Source organism: Acomys russatus, chromosome 2 (genome assembly GCF_903995435.1).
Source record: "Acomys russatus chromosome 2, mAcoRus1.1, whole genome shotgun sequence".
Lineage (NCBI taxonomy): Eukaryota > Metazoa > Chordata > Mammalia > Rodentia > Muridae > Acomys > Acomys russatus.
Genome location: NC_067138.1, coordinates 55,929,715 through 55,940,903, shown reverse-complemented (window position 1 = coordinate 55,940,903; position 11,189 = coordinate 55,929,715). Strand labels below are relative to the sequence as shown.

At 40.7% G+C, this 11,189-nt stretch overlaps 1 pseudogene; it reads right to left on the bottom strand.

Moving 5' to 3' along the window:
* Window positions 1–6,011: 6,011 nt before the first annotated feature.
* Window positions 6,012–6,111, bottom strand: LOC127208281 (uncharacterized; annotated as a pseudogene).
* Between the last annotated feature and the right edge of the window lie 5,078 nt (window positions 6,112–11,189).

Here is an 11,189-nt window from a genome sequence, read left to right as displayed (position 1 = left end):
GGCATACGTTGACTGATGAATTCTTCACAGCCGACAACTTGTGAGAAGTTGCCCAAATCTTTATTCTACAATTGAACAAATAAGAGTGGGAGGATGGTGTTAGACTCACAAGCTGCATAGAAGATTTGCTTCTGCCGCTCTAACATTGATCTAGGAGTGTGCTTGAAGCATTGCTATAGCAACAATCACCATTCAGTAGGAGAAAGCAATGCATTATGTACGCAAAGGAAAAAGAAACGAGAAAAGAATATTTCAGATGATACTTTCTAATGCCCTACAGATGGATATGCCCTAACTGCCAAATATTACTTTTGCATACGATAGTGTCTGGAAAATAAGGCTGTTGGCAGTTAAGCACTTGCTATAGAAGATATCTCCACTGAAAACATTACGTCACAAAGAACAGCGTCTCCTTGATGAAGACTGGGCGCAAAGATGAAGAATAATCATGCTTGTAGCTAGTGGGCTGAGAAAAACATGGAAAGAAGAAAATATTCTCTTTTGAAAATAGTTATTATTTGTGTGTGTGTGCGCGCGCATGCGCATGCGCACGCCACGTGTGTGCAGGGGCATTTGGAGGACAGAGGAGGCGTCAGATCCCCTGGAGCTGGAGTTATAGGTGGTTGTGAGTTGGATGATGTGAGTGCTGGGAGCTGAGCTCTGAGGTCTACTGCCAGAGCCGCAAGTGCTCTAGAACTCTGAGCCATCTCTTCGGTCCTGAAAGTAGATACTATACCACCCAGTAGCTGAAAACTGATGCGCAGGGTACAGTACAAAGGTACGGCTCTATGTGTTTAGGGGAACAGAAGGATGCACGGCAAATGTAGAGAACATAACACTGATATGGTTATCCAGAATGAGCCGAAGATGGCTCAGACTAGATATCCCAGGAACCATGAGTCAGCTAATGATGGCTGACCCTAGATATCCAGAGAACTTGCTGTAGGCGATGATGCGACCAGCTACATAACTGTTGGAAAGATGCAACTTCTAACAGAGTTTTATATAAATGTGCCTTTTTGTACACCTCTACCTGGTCTTGCCTGTGTGTATGACTGCAGACTTGTCAGCCTATGTGCTGATTTGTATGTATGCCTGTGCCCACCTTGTGCTACCCACATGTGCCAGCCGGCGTCTGGCTATTATTCTTATGCTTATGAATAAAAGTATTGCACATCTACTTGTGGGTCCTTTGTATTCTTGTTAACGTCTATTCCCTTTAGATCCTCTTTCCTGGTCTTGGCATACTAGACAGGGCATGCCTTCATTGGTAAATGAGGCATTTGCCCATGTAACTGAGGGAGTTATGCAAGATCTGTGGCCCAAACACCACAGACAGATACTTGATATCAGCTGTTCTTGCCTTCTAGGCCCCAGTGGAAAGCTGGGACAAAGTAGATGGAACAGCTGCATCATTAGAGGAGGCTTGCTGGTTCCTGGAAGATGTCATGTTGGGAAAGGAGCATGTAACAGTGAGAAAAGGTGGGTAGGTTGTTCCGGCCTGCATTAAAGGCTGCTGCTGAAGAAACCCTGTGGTGGGAAGCCGCATGAGCTATTGGCTGTGGAGGAGAAAATGGAAGCCCAGATATGTATTTTGGAGTGTGAGCTTCATGAGGGCTCCTCTGTCAGAGGTGAGGCAGACAGTGAGAGAGTCCATTACTATGGCTTCATGCTTGACTAGGAGTCTGGCAGAGAGAGGGAAAGAGAGAGAGAGAGAGAGAGAGAGAGAGAGAGAGAGAGAGAGAGAGAGGGGGAGAGAGAGAGAGAGACAGACAGACAGACAGACAGACAGACAGACAGACAGACAGAGACAGAGAGACAGACAGAGTCACAGAGACATAGACAAAGACACAGAGAGAGAGACAGAGATAGAGATAGATAGATAGATAGATAGATAGATAGATAGAGGGAGAGAGAGGGAGAGAGAGAGAGAGGGAGAGAGAGAGAGAGAGAGAGAGAGAGAGAGAGAGAGAGAGAGAGGCAGAGAGACAAAAAAAAAAAAAAAAAAACCAGCATGAGGAGGAGAGAGGGAGAGAGGGACACATACTCAGAGAAAGAGAGACAGAACTAGAACAGTCCTTGAATCTGATGCTCAGGCCCATGAGTAGAGGTAAGCCATACAGTGTGTGTCCCATACTCCTTACACTATGACAGAGTGATAAGAACTGGGAAAGTAGTGCTGACAAGAGTCCTGAGGAGGTAGTCTCTGCCTACTTACTACCTCTTGTATAGTGTCTCATCTATGGCAGAGGAGATAGAGAAATTAGCATCCATTACTGCCTGCCCCCTTTTAAGCATTGGCTGTAGATCCTAAGACCACTGGATTAGGGGTAACGCTTGCTAATGATCTGGATGACAGCTGGAGAGCATCTGGTATAGGCCAATGCTGGTGAACTGCCAAAGACCAAGTAACTTGGTCTTGTTACATGGAATTCATACAAATACATATAGTCTCAGAGTTGGGAATGTGCCAGGTATCAAACTCCCATGAGCCAAGTCAGAAGATTTTATTACCAGAAATGAGGGGATTGATTTTAGCCACTGCTCTGGGGAGTGTATTTAGGACTCTAATTGCTGTGAGGGCTCTAGGTGGGCTATCATATATAGGTGACCATAGCAGTGCAGCCCCATGTGCTATACAAGACAAGGAAGGGGGGCCAGGTAGAGATCTGAGCTTCCCAGACTGCCTCCAGGAGAAAGGAGGAGATGGACTACACCACACACAACTCCAAGCAAAAACTAGGGGCACAGCTTATCTCTCATACCCACCAATTGTGGGTAGACTTTGACCTAGCTGAAGTTGGTGAGGAGACAATAGATTTCCAGCCAACCAAAGTGCTTTATGTCCCATGGAACCAGCTGAAGCTGCTCTAATGGCACCAGCAATTTTCTAATGTACAATAAGTCAGATCCAGCAAGTATATGCCAGGTACAGCTAAGATATTTTCTGCTGCCTACATGAGATAACTTGACCATTTTGGGTGAGGATGGGTGTGGTTCTGTGTTCTGCTTTCTCCCTTGAGACACCCAGGCACCACCACTGCACATTAGGCTGGGAGGGATGACGCAGAGCTGGAATGTGTGGGCTCTGCAGGATTCTGGTCCAGCTAGCAGTGCCAGGGGAGAAGGCGTTCCCCAAGTATTCTAGTGTTACAGCTCTCTTAGCTCTCCCAGTGAAACAGCAGCTCTTAGACCATATTCAGTGAAACAGTGTGTGTGTGTGTATGTGTGTGTCTCCTCTCTCTCTCTGTCTCTCTCTCTGTCTCTCTCTCTCTCTCCCTCTCTCCTTCTCTCTCTCTCTCTGTGCCCCCCCTCTCTCTCCCTCTCCCCCCTCTCTTTCTGTCTTTATCTGGGGTGAACCTTGGGGAATGGAAGGGATTTGCAGGATGAGTGTGTATCATTGGCTGGGGGCTTAAGGAACTGGAATGCCAGATTTGCATGGAGAGGCATTTTGGTGCTAGGCTACATAACTACCCCAAGTATTGTGGGGGTAGGGACTGCAGTACTATGTTGGCCAGGCCATGCAGGCACAGAACAGGGAGGGAGCAATCCTTACTCCTGCTGTTCTCAAGATGGAGATTTTTTTGGGTTTGGACATGTCTCAACCTCCCTCTAGCTCTATGCCGAAACCAGTGTCACCATCTACATGCCCTACAGGTGGGACCACCAAGGTGGCTGGCTGATGGAGACCCCAGAAGAGGAGATGGCTCATGCCAAACTGACAATTTGTTATACCACACCAATGTGTAGAGTGTGCTGGGTCTCATGGATGCTGACACTGACTGTAGTTTAGTCCATGTGGAGCCAGTTTGGTTTCTGGGACCAGCCATGTTCCTAGATGGCAGTTGTGGTCACATAGTCAAGGTCAAACCAGTGACTCTGCTGCTAGGGTGTTGGCCATTTGGCCCCCAGGCCGTATGTAGTGGCTGTCCTCCTAGTAGCTAAATATATTCTAGGGATGTACATCTTGAAAGAGGTAGCAACATCCCAAATATCCACTGGTGGGGGAAGAAGGACAAATAACAGTGTTTTAGGGTTTCTATTGCTGCGAAGAGACACAATGACCACAGCAACTCTTACAAAGGAAAAATCTTTTACTGGGGCTGACTTATAGTTTCAGAGCTTTAATCCACTATCGTCATGGCAGGGACCATGGCAGCCCACAGGCAGAGACAGTGCTAGAGAAGAAAGAGAAAGTTCTACACCTAGGTTGTTTGATAAAGCCCCAATGAATCACATTATTATATATTAACCTAAGCTTATACACAGTACATATAGTTGTATTGTGCCAACAGTGTTCCCCATAAAACCCATAGACTAACAAAACTTCCAGCACTAGGCATGAGAGAAACCTTTCAAATGGTTGGTCAGAGTAGTCCAGGGGATTCCCTGAACAATATAGACTATCACGGCAGCCTTTGGTTGCCTTTCAAGGGTTAAGGGTGGGCAACTATTGCTGAAGACACTGTACTTTTAGGATGTAAGACTCAGGTGATTGGAGCTGGATCTGACCTGAAAGCCTCTTTCCTGGGGTTGAGCTTCCAAGATCCTAAACTTCCAGGAAAGAAAAGAAATTAAAAACCCCGTGCTACTCCACAGCAATGTCTATGAAGCACACCAGTGACCACCATGGCAAGACATGCATAACAGCACAAGAAATGGCACTCACATGTTGGTGGCAACAATATAGCTTTCTAATTGGAGTTAAGTCATACTCAACAGGAGGGAAATTGGCCTTGGTACTCTAAACTAGCCAGATTCCTGGGGCTAATTCAGTCATGAACATTAAAAAAGAAACTACTACCACACTTTGCTAGACCAACATATTTCCTTATTACAGTCTAACTCTTATCCTTACAGTACTACTCATCAGAGATGCCTTCTTTCACAGCAAATGAAAATAATCCCAGAAAACCAGAACTAGACACAATGCAGAGAGCAACAGGCTATGAAGGATCCAGCCCTATCCGGTCTATGTCATAGCTGCTTCATCCTTAGCTCAGGAAACAGGCCAGGAAGCGTGTGAAAGCCAGTATTAGGTAGTCTTCTGCGAGACAGTCTCTCCTGGAAGAGGCTGCATAGACAACGCCATAACAACGGCACCGGCGATGCATGGGTAAAGGTGGGAGGGGGAAATATTCATGGAGCACCACGACTAGAGAAAGAACTACAAGCAATTAATGCCTGATGAGACAAAGAGAAGTAGCCGCTCACAGGGATGAGCTCCTTCATTGGTTGGCCAACCCAGAGCTGTCAGCCTTGAAACCAAATACACACTACCAACAAAATGGACACAGTGTGTGTGTGTGTGTGTGTGTGTGTGTGTGTGTGTGTGTACATATATATACATATATATATACATATACCACATATATGTGTACATATATATGTATATATGCATACTACACACATATATGCATGTTACAATAATAAATGAAAAAGAGGCTATCAAGTTGAGAGTGCGATAACATGAAGGGATATAGAGGGGTTGCCTGGGAGGGGATGGATGGAGAAAACGGAGGGGGAGATGATGTTATTTTATTTCAGTTATTCAAAAATAATAAAGGAAAAATCCTAAATCTTGCCTGGCATGGTGATGTACACTTGGAACCTTAGCATTGGATAGGGTTAGGTAAGAGGGTCTTAGAGCTCAGTCTGGTATAGGCTAGATAGAAAAACTGTTGAAAAATTCCTAAGTCTTTCACAAGCTTTTACTTCCAGGGTCCTGCCAGTCTCTGCACATTGACACGTGGTGTGCTTCGACAGCTGTGTTTGTTCACAGATTTATTTACTCTAAGATAGAGGGTGAGCATGTACAATGCTGTGGATGCTGGAGGAAAAGAACATGCTTCTTGAAGCTTTTGCTTCATTAATGGATAGTGCTATGTTGAATTAATTCTAATCATAATTAATTATGATGATAATTGCAACTATTATCAAACTTCCCGCTCATGACTTGTAATGGCTTTATCTAATTCTATGGAATTGCTGCACAAATACTACTTTTTAAAAAGAATATGGAAAGCTTTATGAATTTGTGTGTAATCCATTTGCAAGGGCCATGCTAATCTTCTCTGAATCATTCCATTTTTAATATATGCTGTTTTCAGTATGTATGTTGTTGAAAAAGGCACAAATATTGCTTTTCCCTTTTGCCACGGCTGAGGATTGAGCCTAGAACCTTCCTTACGCTTTTTAAATATTCTACCACTAAGAAACATCTCCAGTCACAAATTCTGCTTAACTGAGCTACTACTATGTGGATAGTCAGATAGTATTCATGTTTTGACATTATATCTAAATATCATTGTACATCCATATAATTATTTATTATGCTAATTCATTTCCATGAGCTAAATTGTCAATAAATTATTAGATTGGAACATATATAACTTAAAAATTATCCCTTGAAATTTATTGACTTTTTAACTTTAGTTTCATGTTTTATTATGATATAATTATGACACTTTTACCTTCCAATACTTCCTTCCAAACCCTCCTATATACCCTTCCATGCTATTTCAAATACATACATGCATTTGTGTACATACATATTCTTAAATACAACCTGCTCAGTATATATAATGTTGTATGTATGTATGTATGTATGTATGTATGTATGTATGTATGTATGTATGTATGTGTTCAGGGCTGCACATTTGCTATTGGATAGTCAATAGGAACAGGTGGTCCTCCCCTTGGGAAAGACTATCCCTCCCACTCTCAGCATCCTTTGGTTGTTTGTAGCTCTTCTTGTAGGGTTCAGGCCTCATGGGAAAGACTATCCCTCCCACTCTCAGCATCATTTGGTTGTTTGTAGCTCTTCTTGTAGGGTTCAGGCCTCATGGGCTTCATCCCATCTACTACAGCATGGCTCTTGGTGGCTTTGGTGAGACTTTATGGTCACAGCTTTTGGTATTACTAGTTGACAAAATCATATAGCAAACTCCTGACTGGTCCATATTCCGGCAGTGTTCCCCGAGCCTTAGGTGTGGGAGTGTCTAGTGGATGTATCCATTGGGATTGGGTGAACATTTTTTGAGATTTTCCTTAGTCATTTCTTTTTCTTGGCTTGAGAATTCTTTTCTTTAGGACCTAGGCCCATTTTCCAAATAGGCTATTTGATTTTTTGACTCCTTGTCTTTTGAGGGTTGTATATATTTTGAGTAGCAATCCTTTGTCAGAGGTTCAGCTGGCAAGTACTCTGTCCCATCCGACGGGTGTCCTCTACACCCAGATGACTGTTCTTGGCTGTGCAGAAAATGTTTACTTTAATGAAATTTCACTTGCCAAATGTTGGCCTTAATTCTTTGAATGTCTTGTGGAATTCTGCTTGAATCTCCCTCGTCCTGGACTTTAAGAATTTTATTTTTTACATTTAGAAGGTTATTTTTATTACTCTTTCAATCTCTCTCCAATTGTTATGGCCTTATTCAGGTTGATGACTTCTTGGCTTAATTTTGGTGGTCTGGCTGTATCTAAAAAAATACATAGACTTCAATTAGGTTTTCCATCTTAAAGGAGTACGTTTTTTTAAAAAAAATATTCTTTTACAGTATTCTGAATTTCTTTGATGTCTGTTGTAATATTTCCCTGTTAATTTCTGGTTTTGTTAACCTGAGTGTTCTTTTTTTCTTTCTTCCCTCTCCTTCCTACCTACCTACCTTTTTTTCTTTCTTTCTTTCTTTCTTTTTCTTTTTCCTGAGTTGGGCAAAGGGTCTGTTAATCTTGTTTATCTTCTCAAAGAACCAGATTTTAGATTATTGTTTCTTTATTTCCTTTTTATTGATTTCTACTCTGAATTTTATTACTTCTTACAATCGAACAGTTTTGGACTTTGTCCCATTTTTTCAACTCTTTGAGTTGTAGCATAAGCCATTCTTTGTGCTCTTTCTGATGTTTTAAAAATGTAGGCACTTTTTAAAGCCATAAATTTCCCTTCAGAACTAACTTCGTTCAATGTGCCCCAGAGATTTTATTGTGTTTTGTTTTCATTTTCATTCACTTCCAGAAAGATTTTCTTTCTTGACTTCTTCTTTGACCCATTCATCATTTAAAAATGACTTGTTTAATCTTCATGGAGTTTGTGCGTTTACTAGAGAGTTTTTGCTGTCAATCTTAGGTTTTATTATGTTGTGGTCAGTATAAAAGGGTGCTTTCAATCTTTTTTAATTTGCAAAGATTTGTTTTCCTTTACTTTTAACAAAATATTTATAAAATATAAATATAATATTTGTTATTAGCTTTTTAAGAAAAGCTTTCATAAGAGAGCTGGGCATGGTGGCGCACGCCTTTAATCCCAGCACTCGGGAGGCAGAGGCAGGCGGATCGCTGTGAGTTCGAGGCCAGCTTGGTCTACAAAGTGAGTCCAGGATGGCCAAGGCTACACAGAGAAACCCTGTCTCAAAAAACCAAAAAAAAAAAAAAAACCAAAAAAAAAAAACAAAAAAAAAAAAAGAAAAGCTTCCATGTGTTACTGAGTAAAATTCTTTGGCATTTGTATATAATATTCTGTAGACATTTGTTAAGTCCATTGGATGTATGATATTGATTAATTTTGCTGTTACTGATTTGTTGTTGTTGTTGTTATTTTGGCCCAGAGGAACATACCTTTAAGAAAGTGGAGTATTGAAATCACCTAATATTAAAGAATTTATGTTATTATCTGTCTTTAAATCAGGTAGTAGGGTTTTTTTTTCCCTGAAATTGGGTGCCCCGGAGATTGGGACATATATGCTCAGGATGGGAACTTGGTCTTCTTCGTTAACTGTTCTCTTGATTAGAATGAACTGTCCCACTTCGTCTTTTCTGATGAGTTTTAGTTTGAAGTCTATTTTGCCACATATTAGGATATTGATGCTTGCTTGCTTCCTGATCTTATTTCATAACTTTCGTCTTTCTTTTACTCTAAGTCAGTGTCTCTTTAAAAATAAGATGCATTTCTTGTAGAGAACAGACAGATTTTATTTCTTGATCTAGTCAGCCTGTGTATTTTGATTATAGAATTGAGGCCATTGGTATTTAAAGTTATTATTTAGATGTGTCTGTTAATTATGGTCAATTTATTGTTAATTTTTGGTGTTCTTTTGGTGGTATTTTGTGTTTTAATAATTATGGCTTTGTATTTCTTTCCACAAAAATATGGTTTCTTCTATTTTCTTTAGGTTTGTTTTATTGGATATAAAATATTTTATGGTGTTTATGTCATGAAAAGATTTTCTATCTCCTTTAGTCATTTAGCATGCTTTGCAGTTGGCTGCCATAGTCTTTTAGGACTTCAATGCAGTGCTCCAGGCTCTTCTAACTTCCAAAGTTTCCATTGAAAAATCAGGAGTTCTGATCAATTTTTCTTCATATGTGACTTGAGGCTTTTTTCTTTCAGCTTTCAATAGATTTTCTTTTCTACGAATACTTAGTGTGTTAACTATGGCATACCATGGATAGTTCCTTTTCTGGCTTTGTCTATTTGGAGTTTTGTATGATTCTCGTATTCATGTGATTCTATCTTTCCTTAGTTGAGAAAGTTTTCCTCTAAGATCTTGCTGAAGATCTGGTCTATGCCATTGATTTAGGATTCTTCTCCTTCATCTGTGTCTATAATTTGAAGGGTTTGTTATGTCTTAGTGTCCCACATTTCTTGTGTATTCCTTTCCTGTGCTATTATATATTTTTTGGTTGTGTGCATGGCTGATGTTGTCCAGATCCTCTATTTTATCTTTGAGTCCTAATATTCTATCTTCTGCTTGTTTAATCCCACTTGTGAGGCAGTCCTTTGCATTTTCTAGTTGGGCTACTCACTTTTTTTGCTTTTTTTTCTTTTGAAATAAATTCTTTTCTCACATGACATACCCTGATTATGGTTTTGCCTCCCTCTACTCCCAGTCCCCTCTCCTAGTTTACCACACATCTAGATCTACTACTCCCTTTTTGTCTCTTATTAGAAACAAACACACTTTTAAGAGGTAATAATACAATATAGCAAAATAACATATTATAACATAAAACAAAACTTATCACTTCAAAGTTGGACAGTAAAAATCAACAAGAGGAAAAGAGGCCAAGAAGAAGGCACAAGAATCAGAGACACACTTGTTTGCACACTCAGGTATTCCATAAAAACACTAAAGTGAATGCCATAATATATATGCAGAGGACCTGGTACAGACCTATGCAGTCTCTGTGACATCATATAAGCTTTGAGCATGTTGACTTAGAGGGCCTTGTTTTCATGGTGCCCCCATCCCCTCTGGCTCTTACGCCCTGCCTGCCTTCTCTTCCACAGGGTTGCCTGAGCCCTGCGGGGTGGGAGAGATTGCATAGAGCCATCCCATTTGTTGACAAGTGCTCCCGGGCCTCTTATTTTCTATATAATGTCTGGCTGTGGGTCTTTGTATTTCTTCCCATCTGCTATGGGAAACTTCTTTGATGAAGGCTGAGTAGGGCACTGACACATGAGCATAGCAAAATGTCTTTAGGAATCTTTTTTTTTATTTTAGACAGGTAGTATTTGGTTTCACTATAGGCTGCTGCACTGTCTAGTCTGTTTCTTGGTCATCCAAGCAGTGTCAGGTATGAGTTCCCTCTTATGGGGTGGGTCTTAAGTAAAATCAGTTGTTGGTTGGTTATTCCTACAAAGCTTTGTTCCATTACCCCATGACATCTTTCCCGTAGTACACTATTGTAGATAAAGGGTTTGTGGCTAGGTTGGTGTTCATATTCCTTTTTAAATAATATGGGGAGTTCTATCCTGTACCAAAGACGCTAGAACATGGGGGTGAAGGTTCTATGTGGCAGCTTGACTTCTCCATGTTCAACGAGTTGTATAGGTATTGCCTTTATCAATAGGGCCTGGCGGTCAGTTTATAAAGAGCAATCTATAGTCTTGCAGCAGCCTGGGTTATTTTCAATAGCATTCATTCAAATGTATAAAAGCGTATAGGTAAGATGTTTTAGAAAAACGTCTGTAACAATTTATTTTGAATCTTGCATTTTTAGAGTAGTCCAACTTCACATTGACATAAAAATCATCTTTTCAAAATGTATTAATAAGCAAAGGGGTCATTACTTCTCCATAATTAACTAAAACTTTAATTTAAAGTATATTTTTTTTGACAAGGGCAAATTCTACCATACAGCATATATCTTGACTCATGACTTCCAAAAAACCCCACATTCTTCTTCTTCCATCA